Raw genomic sequence first — 19,613 nt, 5'->3', positions numbered from 1 at the left:
TTCATGTACTCTTTTCAAACAATCATCAAATCAATCAATCAATCTCAGAACTTGTAATAGCCTCACCCAGGAAGGATGACATGATCACATCAATGGTGACATCATCACTGACCGATGACATCATCCCTGATGACATCATGACATCATGATGACATCATGCCCGATGACATCATCCCTGATGACATCATCACTGGTGACATCATCACTGACTGACATAGATGTGCTCGGCATAATGCTGCGTGTAGCGCTGATACCAAAATATCGAGTGCCCTGGTCCACACCCACTAATCTGGGCTGCGCCTGGCACTAAACGCAGTTCATAGGCCGATGCAACGATAGAGCCCAGTGTTTGTGGTGTGTGGGAGATTCGAGCTGTCAAAAGGGAACAAAAGACTCACTCCTGGCCAATCCCCTCGCTTGACTGCTGCGTAGCCGGGCACAAGGCGTGGTTATGGAACCGCGGTGGGTTCCATAATAACGCAACGTTAACTGCTCGCTAGGCTAGCAGCGTTGCCAGACCAAAAGCATCACAGAAGCACCTCTGTTCCGTGAGCAACAATAAGACGAGCAACGATAAGCACTTCCGGTGACTGTTTTTTAGAGTAAAATAACCTTTTTGCACAAGCCTAGAGCACACAGAAGCCATTGAATAATGATACATTTGCACATAAAACAATAAACTAAGCATTTAAACCAGGGGTGTTTAAATGTAGTTATATATACAATATATATATATATATATATATATATATATATATATATTAGAGATGGGATAGTTAACGCCATTAACGGCTGCGTTAACGCAACTCTTAACGCGCGATAAAAAATTTATCGCCGTTGATCTATTTAATCTATTTTTATTTTTTATTTTTTTTACCTTTTATTTATACAGGGGGAGTCTCACTGAGAGCAATGCTCTCTTTTTCAGGAGCGCCCTGTTCACATTCACACACACATTCATACCTGGAAGCTGTCCAGTACAACCACAGTCTGATCTGCTGGCCACTGAGCAGCTCCACTGTATTATTATTATTATTATATATATTATTATTCTCAAAGTTGTCTGGTAGCAGGGTCCACTTATATTGAGCAGGCCATGATGATTATCACTTTAGAATGGAACAGGTATGTAATGTATACCTATGAATGTATGTATGAATGTGTGTGTGAATGTGAACAGGGCGCTCCTGAAAAAGAGAGCGTTGCTCTCAGTGAGAATCCCCCTGTATAAATAAAGGTAAAAAAAAAAAAAAAAGCGCGGACATTTATGTCTGCCTCCCCCATCCTGGCTGCTGTGGGGGGGCGTGAACAACCGAATAAACAGAAACCTGTTCACAAGGACTTACTTCTAGTCATTATTATGTTGCACACACATATTTTGAATGGCTTCGACAGACTTCAAATGACCCATTTTAATCTAGATTAATCTAGATTAATGACCAGGATTAATCTAGATTAATCTAGATTAAAAAAATTAATCTATTCCCATCTCTAATATATATATATATATATATATATATATATATATATACAGGGCTCGACATTAACGGATGCCCGGATAACTGTACTGTTTCAAATTTTCATTATCATTAAAACCGTGGTACCGTGATTACAGTGCTTTGAAAAACATGGTAAATACTGTCCATCATCAACCAAACTTGGCAACCGTCTCCCAGATGCAAGCGCACAGCCTTGTGGAGAAATGATTTCAGTGAGTGTATCAATCCTTTTTGGGTCTGAGTTTTCAATATACAACTTGGTGAAATGATTTCTTAAGTGTATTAGTACATTTGAACATTTTCAGCACATTTTAACACACCGCGATAATTCGATAAGCGTGATAATTCTGGTCACGATAAACGTGATGTGAAATTTTCATACCGTTAACATCTCTACTCGCACACAATCACACTGGCTGCAAGACGCACCGTGAAGATGTCAAAGCAGATGAAGTCTGGCTGGGTCAAAGCCCCAACTAAAAACGCTACCTGCGTCAGCATCAACATCACAAGTCGAGCTGCAAGATGATAATTCAAGCGACAAGGAACAAGAACCGCCCGCACAGAAACGGAAGACGAGGACATTTTGTCAAGTCACGGGAGTGGTGAAATACCCTGGCGTCTTTGAACGGGATGTAAAACTACTGCCAAGCATGTAGCCTACAACATACACCTCGACCAGGACATCATTAAAAAACGTTTTACCACCGCGTATTATGTGCTGAGAAATGAGGAACGCTTTACATCCCTGCCTCGTCTGCTGGAGCGATCAAGTAAAGAACGGATCAGATCAGGCATACGTCTGCCCTAACGTTATTCATTTTTAGTAGCCCTACAAATGCAATTTGACATCTTTAACTTCTTTCGTAAGGTTGACCATATTGTCATTGTTCCCTTGATCCAGTCATTATCAGCCCTGAGTCTCTTCCATGGACCATGCCCTTTCAGATAAGAATGGAAGTGATTCCAAAAGTGAATTCTGACATGCATTTTGTTCAATTCCCACCAATAATGCATCTGTCTCGTTAATTATCCACAAAATTATAGCTCTAAGTTGTGCTGCCCAATCATATTTTTTTTAATTAGGTAAATTCAACCCTCCCTTCTCTTGTGTCTTTTATTTAATTCATACAAATTTTGATATGATTTTGTCTAGCATTTTAAAAGTAGCACTAGAATCCCCAATAGGCAGTGACTGGAACAATTTTGGTAAAATGTTCATTCTTACCATTTCTATTCTCCCTATCAAAGTCAGAGGTAAAATCTCCCATCTAGCCAAGTCTTTCTTTATTTCAGTTATCAATTTTCCATAGTTTGCTTCAAATAGCTGTGATATGGTGGGAGTAATAATGATACCCAAGTATCTAAACCCCTTGTTAGTCCGTTTAAAATGTACTTTTTTCTTTAGTTCTGCTGGAAATTCACCTGAAAGCATCATCGCTACCGATTTGTCTTCATTGGTCAGATATCCAGATATTTTTCCATATTCATTCATGTTATTCAACAAGGCTGGTATAGATGAGGATGGTTCACATCCTCATCTAAGTTCATAATATATCGTCCGTGAATAAAGATATTTTGTGTTCAACCCCCCCTTCATCCCTTATTCCCTTTATGTCTTTATTTTGTCTTATTGATTCAGCCAATGGTTCAATACTTGCAGTGAATAATAAAGGACTAAGGAATCTCCTTGCCTGACCCGCCTCTTAAGGTAAAAAAAAATCAGAGCAGCAACCATTAACTCTGATTCATGATTTTGGATTTTTATCCACCATTTTTACTCAGTCTATAAAAGTTGAGTGAAATAGTTTTTATTTTTTTATTTTGATAAACTGACCGACCTCATAACGGGAATCTACATTGTTACGTTTGTCTACTAATTATTAACACTTCATAAGGTGCTACATTAACATTAATAAAGCCAAACAACGTGTACTGTAACAGTGAATTTCACGCAGGCACATAGACAACCACCTAACGCTACAAGGAGGGGTCCCAACATTTATCATTATGTTACATGTATAATACAACATATACGATACAATACAATACAAGACCCAAACCTCTCCACCATGACACAATACAAAACGGAAAACGTTCACGTCGTAACTAATCTGCAGTATTTTGCAACAGTAGAATTAAGGCCAAGTTGTGAGTGCTTCAGGACATTTGCGACTCCTGGTGGTAACATAACAGAAGTGCACCTCCAGGAAGAAAATTAGATGAATCCCACAGCCATCACACTGCGATCACGCTGCCATCACGCCACAAGGTCACATGCTCGCCAGAGGACGCGCGGGATTAGAGCAAAGAAATGGATTTCTGCCTCTGTAACCATTATGCTTTGAAGAAATGAAAAGAAGTCAGAACATTTATGGGGGAAAAGAGACAGAAATCACATCAGTTTCTTGTAGAGGTGAGATCTCGTAGAATGTTTATTATGACACAGTTTCAGCCTAGGATCTACATGCCAGTAATATCACGGATCCAGTCTCTGATTGGGGGATGACAGATATCCATGAACACAGCTGGTTGACAGTCATTGGAAACTCCACCCTTAGTGACACCAAAAAGCGTGGACCCCAAAATCACTGCTGCACCGGAGTCACGCTGAGGGACAAAGAGAGAAAATACATGAGACACATATAAATCATAAAGATTCAAAGTCACTTAGAGTCAGTAGAGACAGGAAACCCTGATTGGCTTATTTGAGGTCTCTTACCTAAGAAATTAAACCAATATTAACAATTTCATCAATGCATTCAATATGAACAAATACAAGGGGAAAGAACAAGCAAACAAAAACAAGAACAAAAATCAATCACTCAGAAGATATATTAGAAAAGACATGTCACTAGAAGTCATGCCATTTATTCACACATTGATTTCTCTTCACTTGACACTTTGATAAGTGAATAACTTGGAATCATTGGACAGTAAAAATAAGGTTAGAGGTCATGCAGATGATTACTCACTGGACATGTCGTTGTGTCACTGGCACAGATGTGGGGCTCTATTCTCCCACAGGCCATCGGCGCTATTACGGGCCTTAACCGCAAAAAAACGTGCCTTGCGCCTGTTTCGGCAAGATAGCAATAGGCTTTAGGCTGCCAAATGCGCTTTAGGCCGAATGGGCGTGGCGCAGTCCCAAAGTGGGCGTGTCGGCGCTAAATACCAGCCTAGTCATATCTTGGGAGCTGGCCTACATTTAGCGCTTTGCGCTTTTCAAAAGCAGGCCTATTCTTTGCCTTCACTGCTTCTTCTCTGTCACCCTTCTCTCTCTCTCTCTCTGAGTTCCCAGCATGCATTGTGTTTCTTCATTTCGCTACTAAATAGCCACCAAATGAGCCAAAATAGATATAAAAGGTAGTTCTAAATTAATGTGTAATGGTAACACAGCCTGCCATTGTCAACATTTCAATATTGGACCAAATAAAACCTCGAAATGAAAACACCACCCTATGTGAAACATATATGTCCTCCTGGGCATATATATACCCCTTGTCGAGTTAACGTGATTTAGAGAAGTAACAGCGGAACGCGCTTCGGAACGCGCTTCTAATGGCATCTGCTATACTGTGATGTCCGTCCAATAACTTGGCCCTATTTCACATTTAGTTTTACAATAAAAACACATTTATGCAATGACTTGACATAATGTAGGGTATATTTATGTGCATCATCCTTCCTGCAGCAGGCGAGAGAAAATGATATCTTTCTGGACAAACTTTCACCAATCTAATAGGCTATATTTTTCTAGCTGATGCATAGAACATTATTTTCACTTTGATCTTGCTATAGTGTAGCGTATTTACATGCTTGCAGTAGGTATTGAAACTGCAGTTAGATTGGTTTGAGAAGCATAATAATATGGAATAATAGCCTATAATGCAGACAGACAGGCTGGATGAAGGGAGGGGGGGGGGGGGGGGCAGAGCGTTTGGCTTTCGTCTGGTTTTGCGGGATCACTGGAATTGGAGCTAAAAAGGCAAGCGTGCGATTCGTTTATTGCACTTATCCAATGAGCATGACGGTGCATAATTTTACGCCTAAAAGGCGTGGTTGTAATGCGTTGGGCTGCATCTAGCGCCAGCACGACGATATCAAGTGCGCCTTTCCACGCCCACTGCTTTGATCTGCGCCTGCCGCTCGGCCTAGAAACTGCGCCGATGCAACGATAGGGGCCGTGGTGTTCATATGCAGGAACAGGATCCGCACAAGCTGTAATAGTTGCATCCGCACATTGGAGGGTAGTTGGCGGAGCAGCTCCTATAGAATTCAAAAGAAAAGTAAGCCCCTCCACTGCAAAAACATAAACATCTATCTTCACCAGTTGGTTAATCTTTTATTTTGATTGATTGATTGATTGATTGGTTGGTTGGTTGGTTGGTTGGTTGGTTGGTTGGTTGGTTGGTTGATTGATTGATTTTTTTTGAGTGAACATGTAAGTAAAAATGCACCAATTTACTTTTTGGAAATGAAACTAGTCAATTGATTTTCACCTTTATCTTATTATAATCAAAGGAAATACGGGTAATGGACCATCAGCAATTTGGATATAATGACTAAGTGGGTAAAGGCAAATAATAGAACCCAAGTAACGTAGTAGTAGTAGTAGTAGTAGTAGTAGTGGTAGTAGTAATAGTAATGGGGGTAGTAATACTACTCGTAGGGGTAGCAGTAGTAGTATTATTACAGGAGTAGAAGTAGCCTAGTGGTGGTATATTAATACTAGTAGAGCAGTAATATAGTAGCAGCTATAGTGTTACTAGAAGTGGTGGTGGTGGTGGTGGTGGTGGTGGTAGTAGTAGTATAATAGTAGCAACAGTGCTACTAGTAGTAGTAGTAGTAGGAGTAGTGGTCATAGTAGTAATAGTAGCAACAGTGCTAGTAGTAGTAGGAGGAGGAGGAGGAGGAGGAGGAGGAAGAGTGGTGGTAGTAGTAGTAAGATGTAATGGCCTGTAGGCTATATAGCATGTTTCTAGTCAACAAACCACTCAAAGGACTTTACAGTAATGCCTACATTCACCCATTCACGAACACATTAAGGTGACCAGACGCTCCCGATTTCCGGGGACAGTCCCCATTGTTGGTGATCTGTCCTCAAGTGGGAGCTGTCCCCGAAAATGTCCTCGATTTTCTACTCCTCATGCGCGGCCAAGATTCCTGCCTTTCACAGGATCTCTGAAGAGCTACACATTGATTGGATGACAAGCACAATTTTCTGATAATGGCTCAGAAAAACACACTTCAATGTAGGCCACCTGGACATCCCATACATTTTTATGTATCTACATTCTGGGTCTAGACTAGAGAGTTTATTTAACAAGGCTGTAATTATCCTAGAGCTCACAATAGGTCATTTCATACAGTATAAGGTCAAGTAAAAAAAAGTATCATCACATTTTTAAATGGTTACTAGTACTGTATGAGGCCATATTGCATCACACATTAATGTGATTGGGCTCTTTTTCACAGGCGTCTCATCTTTGTAGCCATACCCAAATTATACAATATATATAATATACAGAAATAGTGAAACAAAAAGGCAAGAATAACATATTTTCACTGCATGCAGAACACTGTCTTTAGGACCCTGGAGCTCATATACCTTATTATGTAGCTGACATATGTCAGACACATGTGGTTCTAATTAGACCAATTTCATTCAGATATCTTGATGTGAGAGATCAAGGGACCCAATTGAGCAGTCATACATGTTTACATTTGTCAAAAACTTTGCAGACTTTGGAGCTATATGTCACACCCGCTTCCCAGCGAGTTAGCATAACATGGCTGGTACCTACGGATTCATCTGGATGTCTAGTATTTGGGGGGGCTGGGGGGGGGGGCTCAGATGAAATTTGGGGGGGCTCAAGCACCCCGAAAAACGGTCTAAAACCACCTATGCCAACAAGTCAGTGATTGAACAAATAAAACCAGAAATGTCTCTGGAAGCAAGCATCCAGAAGCAGAAACTTAGATATTTTGGACATACTGTATTATGAGATCAGGAGGTAGGATGGAGAAAGAAAGAAATGTTATGCTGGGAAAGACTGAAGGAAGTCGAGGTAGAGGAATACCAAGAGCAGGATGGATTGACACCATAAAATAAGTGACGGGAGAAGACCTGGGAAGATTGAAACATCTTAAACAGGCAAGAGACAGTTGGAGGATAGAAATCTATAGAGTCACCAAGGGTCGCAAGCGACTTGATGGAACATAAAGAAAGATCTTGCCCAAGGACACGTTGACTAGTGGAACCGGGGATCGAACTACTGATCGACCCGCTCTACCTCCTGAGTCACCGCCCCTGAGTAAAAGCCTATATCTGTCCTTTGAAGTTGTTAAATTATGAATAACCTTACCTTCTTCAGTGGCACCGAAGCCAGCAATCAGAACAGATGTACCTCTGAAAAATAACAATCATAAGGATATTTTTTTATATCAGTATGAATGACCTGAGATCAGTTTCACATAACAAACGGATAACTCGGACGTCTGAATTCCTCAAGCAGCTGAATAAAACAGTCCCCTGATGCAAATATGGGTCATTGTGGTTCTCTATCACTTGGTCGGCATTGTCTCCCAGCTACAGATTTCCTGTACGACAACCGCCCAACTGAGCTGGGAGGCATTGTCTCCCTCAGACAAGGCCAGTTGGGTACCGTTCCAAACAATATGAATCAGTGAATCCATGCACACCTGGGCTATTTATAGCCGTGCATGCCCCACGTAGTGGGAGTGTCTTAAAGTTGTATCCATGTCAACTGCCCCAGTGGGGACAGCCCTCGTACAGATTAAATCTGTAGCTGGGAGACACTGACTTGGTTTACATGCACACAATATTCCACTATTATTCGGAAAATGACAATATTCTCAATTTGATAGGGTCATGTAAACGGCATCAAATTTGGCCGTTTTCTGAATTTAGCATTTTCCGGTTAAGACATCTGGGTTATTCCAGTATTATTCTGGTTTTAGGAGTATAGAACGCATTCGGAATATGCCTCTCAATCAGGGTTTTTAACTGCAGTTTGCGATGCATGTTGCCTGCTTGCGGTCAGCTGGTGTGTGCTAGAAAGCTCTAGAAGAGGCGATATAATCATATCCATCATCTCTGGCATGCGAAAAGAAAAGCCAACATTTCTGATCGGGAGCAGATGAGAAACATCGATTTAAAGAGAGAGATATTTAGAGAGTGGTGCCCACGGAAGTCCAAAATGCTTGCGAGCCTGCAAGGTATAGGCTACTAGCCTACTTTTTATGAAAGACTTGGATGTGCAAATATCGCAACGCCAAACTTTCCAGCAGCAAGCTCCTGAAATGGACCAAGTGATGCTGGTAGGAATAGTGCTGCTCTGTTTATTCTCAACAGAAAAACTCCGCCCACCTGCATCTCTCTCTCTCCCCCCCCTCCCTCACGTGTTCCTGTCGGGGAGGGTGAGCTACGGCTGCATGTAAACGGAAATATTAGTGGATTATTAATTTAGTCGGAATATTGTCATTTTCCGAATATGGGCAAAAACCGGAATATTGTGTGCATGTAAACGTAGTCAATGCCTCCCAATTCAGGGAACCGAGGTGACAGTGTAACTACGTTTTGGAGAATTCCCCCTCCATCACAGATGCTTTGTTGTTAGAGCCAACAGGAAGTTCTGACATCCCTCAACCTCCTCCTGCTGCCTCCTGCATCCTCACTGATCAGAAATAGACTCACTCTCCTGTATCTACACCTGTTTCAAGAGATTACACAAAATAACGGTCTCACTGACAATAGGCGGATAGACAGTTAACATGTCTGGCTTTCAGAAGTTCATTCAACTATTTAATTCTTCATCATTCTGATCTCTGCTTGAAGATTTCTCGATGTCAGACAGATGGATCTGCAGACAAACCATTTACAGCCTCAAAATAGGATGATAATTGGCTCTTAAAGGAACACTCCGCCCATTTTCAACCAGCTTTGTATCATTAGAACATCAGTAGTATATCAGAAAACTGTAAACGGTTTTGAAGTCTGTCATTTAATTTGACAGTTATTGAGTGTTAAAGTGTGGACCAGTGACATCACTGGTCCACACTAACTCAAATTAATAACTCATTAACTCAAATCAACTCTCAATAATTGTCAAACTAGATGAATGATGAATAGTTTGACAATTATTGAGAGTTGATTTGAGTTAATGAGTTATTAATTTGAGTTAGTGTGGACCAGTGATGTCACTGGTCCACACTTTAACATTCAATAACTGCCAAATTAAATTACAGACTTCAAAACAGTTTACAGTTTTCTGATATACTACTGATGTTCTAATGATACAAAGCTGGTTGAAAATGGGCGGAGTGTTCCTTTAAGGGGGCTTTGACACCAGCCTCGTTTGGTCCAGACTTTTGGATTTTTCATTTTGGTCGGAACCAAAGTGGCAGGTGTGAAACCTTCCCCCGGACCACGGTCCGGACCAATGGTAGACCAAACGCGGAATAGGAATAATAGCTCCTAAAAAAAAAAACGAGAAACAAAAACAAAACAAAAAAACAAACATACAAAGATGTTTTTGGGGAAAAGATTGCAACTCACTCTGGAAGCTTGGGCGCGGCGAAACAGTCAGGAAGATAAAGCGGATAATCCGTCGTCTGCTTAATAGCAGGTATCTGCAGTAGCATGAGGTCATGTAGTGCACCTGCGTCCACATAGACATTCTGAGCTTCCAGTGGGATTTGAACAGCTGGGTTTGATAGAATGTCATACACAGCTATAGTTGCATACATCTTCCTACAAGTGGGAAGGGGTGAAAGATGAACATAATTTGAGAGGTGACCACAAACCATCTCTCTCTCTCTCTCTCTCTCTCTCTCTTCAACAAACACATTCGATTACATAGTCTTATTGTTTAGATGTTTGCAGCTATTATTTTAAGCCAGGATTTTCTTTATTTAACACTTGCCCCAGTCATTGGGTCATTGACCTGTTTGGATCGGTCCGACGACCCACTTATGGACTCGTGACCGTCAGGTTGACTGATTCAACACTGCTCTAACTGTTCTGACATTATGTCCTGAAGGAAATGCTGTGCCAGTCAGAATCATCTCTGCTACTGATGGGCTGATTTCTCCCCAAAGCACAGACTACAGGTAAATGGGCTCACTCACTGCAACATTCAAAATGGTTGCCAATTTGGTTAATGAGCTCGTTTTGTTTTACGATAGCATTTTTACACGAATGCAGTGAAGATCGCAACTTCAAAAAGTGTCTGAATGAATTTAAAGCTGCATTCAGCGATGTTTTTGTGTTAAAATAAGTGTTGAGGATTGAGCGATAGGCCTATAGTGCAGCTAATCAGTAAATAATGCAGTAAATAGTCTCTTTATCACCATCTTGCAGGCCAACAATAAGCTGAAGTCAGAATCCACCGGTCACCGATCACAGCGCCACCGCATATACGCTCATCTTTATCAGGAGCGATTGCTCTCAGTCGGACTTGGTAACGCTTCCCGTAGGATCTGTGGCTGAGTTTTTCACAGTCTTGACCGCCAATGATACCCGCTGTGAAATCTGAAAGACAGACACAGAGAGAGAGAGAGAGAGAGAGAGAGAGAGAGAGAGATTGAAATAGACCAGGGGTGGGCAACTGGCGGCCTGCGGGCCGCATGCGGCCCCCGACCTCACTCAGTGTGGCCCCTGGGTCAATTTCTTTTATTATTATTATTTTTTACAAGGTGGACGTTTTTGGTTAGGTTAGACCAGTGGTTCCCAACCGCCGAGCCGCGGAGCGGGACTGGGCCACAACGCATTTGTTACCGGGCCGCGAGCCCGGTCAAAAATATATATTTACATATTTACATTTTTTTTTTTACAAACTACAAACTTAAATAAACGTCAACTTGAAACTATGTTTCAACTACCACACAGCCTATAATATTATAGCCTATGTTTTTTTTTTTTTTTGTTTTTTTTTATTAAAATTGACAACCGGTCCGCAACTTTTTTCCCATCTATCTACCGGTCCGCGGCACAAAAAAGGTTGGGAACCCCTGAGTTAGACCACCAAAATCTGTGTTCTTATTTTATTCTACAACCCAGAACATGGCACTAATGGCGTTAGCATTGTCCATCCACATACTGTTTTTTATACATTTTTTTTTTTACAAACTACAAACTTAAATAAACGTCAACTTGAAACTATGTTTCAACTACCACACAGCCTATAATATTATAGCCTATGTTTTTTTTTTTTTTTTTTTTTTTTATTAAAATTGACAACCGGTCCGCAACTTTTTTCCCATCTATCTACCGGTCCGCGGCACAAAAAAGGTTGGGAACCCCTGAGTTAGACCACCAAAATCTGTGTTCTTATTTTATTCTACAACCCAGAACATGGCACTAATGGCGTTAGCATTGTCCATCCACATACTGTTTAACGTTAGCATTTGAGCTAACGCTATTGTAACAAACTATATCCAGGATGCACATTGGATATGCAACATTACTAATCTGATTAATATCACATATTTGGGTGATGTAACCCATCAAATTGCTGTAGCGGGCTGTTTTAAAGCTAGAGCCACGTTTCTGGTATCGTCTGAATGGAAGAATTACTACATTTGAAGATGAAAAATATAAATGTTGGTATAATAAACTTTGATTACTAGTCCTTTTCATCAAATTAGTAGCTATAATTGGGAGTGATGGTGTTACAGTATAGGCTACTGGTGGAAGTGCACGGTCACAATCTGGCCCTCTGGTAGCGAGGATTTTTTGTGTGTGGCCCTCTCTATCATCAAAGTTCCCCATCCCTGAAATAGACACAAAAGCACAAGTCTCCTTGGTCCGACTTAATTTGTATAGTCCATTGTTGATACCAAGCTTCCTACCATGACTATAATGTGTCACTAAAAGGTCGACTGAGTTTCATCTGAGTCATATTTGTGTGAAAAGTCTACAGATTTTCAGTGTCTGGGCGAAGGTTCATCTTAGGGTTGAGTTTGGGTTTAGTCCAAAATTTAGGGTATGAGTTACGTAGAGATGATGCACCAAATAGACAACATTTTGTTGAAGAAGTTTCTTAAAAACAAGCTTGTTCAACAACTTGCAGGGTGATTTTCTCTGAGTGTTGCTTTTACGAGCAAGCAAGAGAGAAAAAGAGAGGGAAGAGACAGGGCACATATCTGATCAGTCAGCAAAATTGCCAATATAGTGGGAGAAGATATTGATAAGTGGTTTGAGGTAACTACTGACAAAAAAGTACAAAATGTCATGGAATAAACGGTGCTCTTGTCCTTTTAACAAAGAAAGATGAAAGAAATGTGAATAACATGCCAATAAAAGCTGGCATCATATTTATGTAATACGATTTCAATGATACATTATTATAGGCAGACAATCAAAGTATGATAATTTGAAAAAAAACCAAGGGAATATACGTTTCAGAAGTGGAACATGTTGAGTACTCACCAGCCCACCCCAAAAGGAGAAGAAGCATTAGCCGAGCCATGGCTGTCACTGAGCCTCCAATGTCTGCCCTGCTGCTGGGACAGCAGCGCCTCTTTAAATCTGTTCACACCTTCCTGTTGGCCTTTGAACCACCAATCACCTTCTGAACCTTTATCAACACAACTCCATTGGCTACCAAGCCGTACAATTATGCACATTTATGCCCCCCCCCCTTTTTTTTCTTTTTTTTTTTACCATCAAGTGATAGTGGGATCATGCCTTAATGCTAATATATTGCCAGGAAGACAATGATTTCAACCTAAAGTAATAAAAGTTACTCATCACAGTAGTGACAGTAGTGACGTACATATTGTGAAATTATTAAAAGCAATATAATCAATTAAAAGTTATTTGGGCACACAAACCTGATTGAAAAACTGCCTCAGACTTCTTTCCATAGGTGTCATTTACTGTACACTGGGGATGGTGGGGCCAGCAGGTTCCCACCATTTTTCGAAATTACTGATTTTGTCCCCATCACACGCAAATAGTAAATGTCTCCCACCAGTGGAGTTCCACCCTTGGGTCAGTACCATGTCATTACCCACCCCCTAGTGGTGCAAAGTCAACATTACAGTGTGACTAGCAAATGGACGATCCATAGTTTCCCCTTTAGTGGGTGACGGTGACTACAATAAGACAGCTCCCCCTAGAGGCAGCAACCCAGCCATACCTAGTTAAGAACCAAGAGAAAAAGGAGCCAACCAGTTGGTTTGCAAAAGCTCCGGTATTTCCCTGGGGCAAGGTTTAACTTGACTAGATATAGTCATTAATCATGTCATTGTGTATTATGGTTTCATAAAAAAATCTAATAAAAATAAAAATGAATAAATGAATAAAGAAAGAAATTCATACATTGTAGGGCACATTAAGACGAGTACATGAGTATAGTGTACTGAAGAGCCAGTGATCTGGGGCGGAGTTTATTTGTTTATTAAAAAGATCCCCATTAGCTGCTGCCAATAGAGAGCCCCAGGAATGAGTCCGGAAATCATCGATGCTAACACTCCTGGTTCTTCACTGTTTTCGTCTATGGGATTTTTGAATGGGTTTTTGGCGCGATGCTTCTAATGAGGTCTCTGGGCAACGCAAGCTTAATCAAACGCGAACCAGTGTTCAGTAGGATAATCTTCACACATGAGGACCACTTTCATGAGTTTTTAAGCTTTTACGTGCCGTTAAAAGGGCGGCTAGCTAGCAAACGGCTAAATGAGACTACACTGTTGAGTCGATGGGGATATTATACGTCAATAACGTCATCACTTCAAAGGACGAACACGGAAATTCTCTTTCCCTCACCTGGTTCAGCCCGGGGTAATCAGTGCACAGCAGCGCACACATCAACAACACTCCAGGTTGAGTGGGGAAGTGACGGGGAAGCCTATGCGACACTGTGTAGTTCTGGATTAGCTTAGCACAAGCTTTTTACTTCTAGGGCTCGCATTTACGCTTCAAAACTCATGAAAGTGGTCCTCATGTGTGAAGATTATCCGGCTGAACACTGGTTCGCGTTTGATTAAGCTTGCGTTGCCCGGAGACCTTATTTGAAGCATCGCGGCAAAAACCCATTCAAAAATCCCATAGGCAGAAACAGTGAAGAACCAGGAAGTCCGGGACTTCCGCGTCCCGACTACAAAAATACATCATCCCTGGGGCTCTCTATACGACCGCTAGTCTTCCTGAGGTCCAAGCACATTACACATTACATGACAAACCATAGCAAAATGCAAGCAAGAGTAAAATGCAATAGTAAAATGCAATAGTAAAATGACAAGCAATCGTAAAATGCAATGAGCACAAAGGAAAATCCCAGAAGACTGAACAGAAAGCAATACAAAATCAAGACAGACAGTAGCATGGTCAGCTAGTCCTCTAGCTGGCCTTTAGCCCAAATATTATATGATCCGTACTAACTCTCTGTACTTTAGAAAACACACATAGAAAGTCAAGTCAAAGTGATGTGACCAACATCAATGTGTGTGTGAGTGCAGATGGGTTCTGAGCTTCCGTTATTATAGCAAAGAGCCTGGTCAAAACCATGGTGGTAACATGATCTCACATTCTGTTTGCATGCCGGAGGGTGCCATGGCACTAGTCCGATACCTCACGAGTCCGACACCTCACAAGTCCGAAAAAAGAGGCATTGGACAGGGGATCATGTCTATATTCCCCGTTTTTCACTAACCCTAAACCTAACCTCCCCCAGACCCTAACCCAAAACCTAACCTCTCCCACCCCCACGCCTAAACCTAACCTCCCCCAGACCCTAACCCAAAACCTAACCTCTCCCACCCCCACGCCTAAACCTAACCTCCCCCAGACCCTAACCCAAAACCTAACCTCTCCCACCCCCACGCCTAAACCTAACCTCCCCCAGACCCTAACCCAAAACCATGAGGTTTCGGTCTCGTGAGGTGTCGGACTAGGGGGCAGTCCCCTGCCGGAGGCCAGCCTGATCCACAGAAAGACACAGCATGTGACTTCCTGTGGTCAATATGGTTTACCGGCCTAATGAGCAACGCAATGTGGGTCAAAAAGCAAGGGCGGGGGAGGGGCGTCCTGCATTCTGCCAACTCGATCGGCCATAATGGTCACATTTAATACACTGATCATCATGCTGTTTATGTTTTATTAGTATAGTTCTAAATTTCTGGCTTTTCGACAGGGGTGGAAAGAGTACCAAAGAAATCTACTCCCGTAGAAGTACTGTTACTTTGATGACATTCTACTTAAGTAGAAGTGAAATTAAATTACTGGTGTAAAAAATCTACTTGAGTAAAAGTAAAAAGTAGCTAAAATGTACTCAGAGTAAAGGTTACTTAGTTACTTGGGGGGGGGGGGGGGGGGTATGATCTCTTCTATGCAATAGAAAGTACCATACTGTAAGACAGTTTAAAGCTCAAACTATAGGTTCTTTTTCTCATTTTCTTCAAGTTCATCCTCAACTTCAATCAAATCTGATGGGGTTTCAGTTGGATTGACGTCTGCAGAGGTGTTTTCTAATGAACTCATCTGTTTGCATCACCTCTGTGTAGCACCAATGTATTCTCTATCTCATTCGTCATTCACCTTCTCGCAAACTGTTGCATCTTGGTACCTTCAGAGAGGTCTGATGATCACAGCGTAGCCCAGATACAGCGTAGCCCCGCCCCCCCCACTCCCTCCATTGTGATGATGTCATCTGGTGACTTCTAGCGAATGTTTGATTAGCCAATAGCTACTTTACTTGGAAACAATTTGGCAACACTGGCAGTTAGCAAGGGTCAACAGTTTTTGGTGCACAGAGAACTTGGGGAAACCTTGGATGTATTTTACTCTGTAGTCTGAAGCTATTTAAAATGTAACACAGTACATTACTTCAAACAAAATGTACTGTACAAGTAAAATTACAGATATTTAAAAACGACTCAAAAAAGTACAAGTACACAAAAAACCTAGTCAATTACAGTAACTAAAGTAAATGTAATTAGTTCCACCAGTGCTTTTTGATGTGTGTGAACGTGGTCTGGAGACCTCTGGTGTGAATGATAATGGATGATGGCCATTGAGCAGCAGCCGTGGCAGTGTGCTGCAGAAGAGGATGAAAGAAAAGCAGGTAGACCTGGGCATGGGATGTCAGATAAATAGCCAATGGGAAGAACATTATAATATGTTAAACTGATAATGTTATATAAAGAGCTAGGGAATTAATGAAAAGGTAACACTTAAATAATGTTCAGTCGTAAGTCATTTATAAGCCTTTAGTTAATGGTGAACTAATCACTTACAAAACATGAATATACATTTGTAGATGATTAATAAATGCTATGTTAACATATCACAAATGCGTTGTAAGTCATCTATAAACTTTTAGTAAATGAATGTGGCTCCACATTGAATGCTAATGTGGAAGTGCACTCAACCTGCGTTCTTTCAAATGGCCTGCAGGGGGCGACCTATTGGTCTGTGGACTTCTGTTTTTTGATGCCTCATGTATGGCATTTTGGCCATTGCCATCTTGGATCTTGACACAAGTCCAGGGGTTTCCCACAGAGCACAGCCTGCTATTGGTCCGTGACCGGCGAGCTATGTGATCAGTGGACGAGCGACCTGTCAATCACACCCATAAACATAGTCTGCAACTACAACATAGTCTGAAACTAGCGATTAAGACCATAAACACAAGTGGCTTCAAAATAGAAGTCCACAAACCAATGGGTCGCCCCCTGCAGGCAAAGAGAACACTTCCGCATTGCCTTACATTTTTGCAAACAGTTACCCCCTAACACTTTTATGTCATGAATGTTTTACACTTTAGATTAGGGGATGCAGAAAGCCTTGTAAATGAATTGTAAATTATTTACACATAATTTACAACAGGTGAGGAACACTTCATTTAGGCTACTAAAGGTTTATAGATGACTTACAACACATACATTAACATAACATTTATTACTCCTCTACAAATGTATATTCATGTTTTGTAAGTTCATCATTAACTAAAGGCTTTTAAATGATTATGACTGAACGTTATTATGAAGTGTTACCAATGAAAATAATAATGTCACTGACAATACAGTACCAGTCATGTATAAGTGGGGCTTATAGTCAATAGCAAAGGTCCCCTGCAGTCCAGGCAAACAACCAGCGCACAAACTACACAAGCCCCATGCCAAACTAAACATAAGCTCACAGCCACACTGTGTGGCTTACATGGCCCTCAACTTTACCAGCAACAACCTTCACTTACAGTAAAACAAACAGGTTCAAAAGGTTTGAGAGACGTTTAACTATACTCACGTTTTGTTCTTCACACATGCTCATAATTAGCATGCCGAATTATTTGGCATTCGAGACAGTGTTTGAAATGTGGGATTGTTTGACCAGAGAGAGAGAGAGAGAGAGAGAGAGAGAGAGAGAGAGAGAGAGAGAGAGAGAGAGAGAAGGAGGGGAGGGAGAGAGAGAGAGCTGGGCTGTATTGCATCCAGCGGCCCCCTAGCGGCACAGAGGCAGCATTACAGTGACTCTGATGATGTTCTATATATATATATATATATATATATATATATATATATATATATATATATATATATATATATATATATATATATATATATTTATAAAACGGCTCTCTCAAATCAAGCAATCTGATTGGTTCACAGCCATTGTATAAATCCAATAACCGAGTCCAATAACCCATGGCCATGGGTTATTGGACTCGGTTATTGGTTGCCATGGCAACTCTCTTACTAAAAGCCTTTGATTAAAAAAAAAAAAAATGGCGGAGACAGCTGTCAGATCCTTGTGAATCGATCTTCGCTTATAACTTTACTAATACTTCGCAGAAAATGATGTTTTGTACAAGAATAGATGCGGGCTAATGTCTTCTTTGCAAAAGAAAGGCTGTTAACCCCGCATTTAACTCCGCATTTAACCCCGTAACGTTAGTTGGTGTCAGCTTTGCAGAGAGCATTCAGCTTCTCAACAAGCGCTGAGAATGCAGCGCTGCGGCTCGAGCTGCCTGTCGGGGTTTCCAGAAAAATCTCAGCTACTCAGAAAGCGCCAGGATTGGCCAATGTCAACTTCAGTCTCCAGAACGATCCAATCAAATCACCCGCATGTTCTTGCGGTCCCGCCTTACAGTAGTGTTTCAACTGACTCTATCAGAATGACATGCCAGTCGGAGTCGGACTTATGTATTATTATTATTATTATATTATCATACTTGGAAACCGTTTTATAAAAGCAATATAGCACTCGAGCAGCGTGTGTTGTGGAATATATCCTGCTGATAAACTGTTATCCCACTCGGCCTGCGGCCTCGTGGGATAACAGTTTATCAGCAGGATATATTCACCACAACACACTTGCTCTCGTGATATATTGCTTAAATATAGGCTACTCATATATAGGCTACTCAGATGTAGGCTATTAACAATGTAAATGTATAGAAAAATCAATTGGGAGGTACCTGTCTTGTGCCTGTCTACATTTCTATACATTTCTATACATGCCTATATATATATATATATATATATATATATATATATATATATATATATATATATATATATAATCATTATTTGAAGCTGCACTAGGCAACTTTGTACGTTGCTGAGCCCGTTGGCAGTAAGAGGTAGGCTGTCTGGCTACAGGAAGTTGGCATTTAGGATAAGGCCAGCCTGCCACCCTTCACTTCCTCTGGGCAGTACACATAAAGCACCCAACTCCTGAATTTCATCAGAGCAAAAGAGGTGAATTCATTCATTAGGGCAGAAGGGACAGCCAGTTGCAGCCCACTTTGTGATTTGGACTGATTACTTTTTATATTTTTATTAAATAACAATCGTGCCTATAGGGCAGCTTTAATTGTCTCTAAAGCACTCATAATTCTATTATTATTCTGTTATTCTGTTATATTCTGTATATATATATATATATATATATATATATATATATATATATATATATATACTGTATATATACTGTATATACTGTTGATAAAACGTAACAAGCATGAGATGCTTCAAGCATCTACTGCTTTGTGAGAGCGTATAGGCTACTCAGATGTAGGCTATTAACAATGTAAATGTATAGAAAAATGAATTGGGAGGTACCTGTCTTGTGCCTGTCTATAGTAG

Source organism: Poromitra crassiceps, assembly GCF_964638095.1.
Source record: "Poromitra crassiceps genome assembly, chromosome: 4".
NCBI classification, from domain to species: Eukaryota; Metazoa; Chordata; class Actinopteri; order Beryciformes; family Melamphaidae; genus Poromitra; species Poromitra crassiceps.
This window is presented reverse-complemented; position numbering follows the sequence as displayed.